This window comes from Alexandromys fortis, unplaced genomic scaffold (assembly GCF_014885135.2).
Source record: "Alexandromys fortis isolate MF-2015 unplaced genomic scaffold, M_Fortis_MF-2015_v1.1 scaffold_1446, whole genome shotgun sequence".
Classification (NCBI taxonomy): Eukaryota; Metazoa; Chordata; class Mammalia; order Rodentia; family Cricetidae; genus Alexandromys; species Alexandromys fortis.
In genome coordinates this window covers 1-1673 of record NW_026069315.1, presented here as the reverse complement: position 1 = coordinate 1673, position 1673 = coordinate 1, and positions in this window count along the sequence as shown.

The window sequence follows — 1673 nt, the reverse complement described above, 5'->3', positions numbered from 1 at the left end:
TTTATTTATTATGTATACAGTATTCTGTCTGTGTGTATGTTTGCAGGCCAGAAGAGGGCACCAGATTTCATTACAGATGGTTGTCAGCCACCATGTGGTTGCTGGGAATTGAACTCAGGACCTTTGGAAGAGTAGGCAATGCTCTTAACCACTGAGCCATCTCTCCAGCCCCCCGGAATTTTATTCAAACCAAAAAATGGAATCCTTTTCCAATCTTCTCTGGGCATAGTAGAATAAAGTCCCAGCTCCTAAGACACCAAGCAGGCGGGGGCTGGAGAAATGTCTCAGTGGTTAAGAGCACTGTCTGCTCTTTCAAGGTCCTGAGTTCAATTCCCAGCAACCACGTGGTGGCTCCAAACCATCTGTAAAGAGATCTGGCACCCTCCTCTGATGTGTGGGTATAAATGGAGGCAGAAAGTTGTATACATAATAAATAAATCTTAAAAAAAAAAAAAAGACACCAAGCAGGCTCCGTGACGGAGCAGTAGTTGAGTGTTTACATCTGTTCCACAAGTGCTGCCCAGAGAAAGCGAACTTAACCTTAAAACCCACCCCCAGTGACACACCTCCTCCAGCAAGGCCACACCTTCTAATCCTACCAAAGGGCAGACAAGCCCTCAAATGCCTGTGCCTCTGAAGGCCATCTCATTCATTTCCCCCCCCACACACACACACAGCACTCTACCCTCTGCTCAGGGGTGCCCTCTTGACCTTGACCTGGCAGTCGGAAGAGCTGAAAACAGCTTTTCTCTATTTGGAAATTGTCATCAATTTCCAGAATAATGTGAATTATTCTTAATTGCTAGTAAGAGTAAATTCTTCTCATGGAGTCGGTTATGAAAAAACAAAAAGGCATGAAAGTTAAATTTAAAAATGAAATACAGGACTGGAACAATGGCTCAGTGGTTAAGAGCGCTCACTCAAAGGACCTGGGTTTGATTCCCAGCACCCACAGGGAAGCTCACAACTGTCTGGGATTTCTGTTCCAGGGAATCAAGTTCCCTCTTCCGGCTTCCACAGACACACACATGTTCTACAGACATACATGCAGACAAAGTACCTATACACATTAAAAAAAACTTTTAAAAATCAAATATGATAAAAATGAGATGTGGCCCTTGAGATGGCTTTGCAGGTAGAGATGCTTGACAACCTGAATTTCTAACCCTGGGACCCCATGGGGGGCAAGTGAGAGCTGACTCCCAGGAGCCACCCTCTGACAGTCACACTCATCCCAGGGCACACACGCATTTGCACTTCCGTATGCACTTTTAAAAATATATAAATATAAAAAAGAAGGTTGCACAATTTTAATCCTAGCACCAGGAGACTCAGCAGGCCAGTCTGGACCACAGAGTGAGAATCTATTTCCAAAAACCACCAAGAAAGCTGTGGTAAGAGGGCTGAAAGGGTAAGGTGTATGGCCGATTCTGTGTTACCCTCTTGGTACAGTTTGCAGGCCACTGTACTGTAGGCGAGCCGGGCAAGGGCCTGGGGTTTGAAAGAACACACAAGAGACCTGGGTCCTGAAAGGAGGTCATCCAAATGCCATTTATTCAACCTTGGGGAAATCCTTACACACCTACCTAGCTGCCGCACAAGGAGTCGTCGTCGTCGTCGTCGTCGTCGTCGTCGTCGTCGTCGTCGTCCCCCCCCCCCCCCCCCCCCCCCCC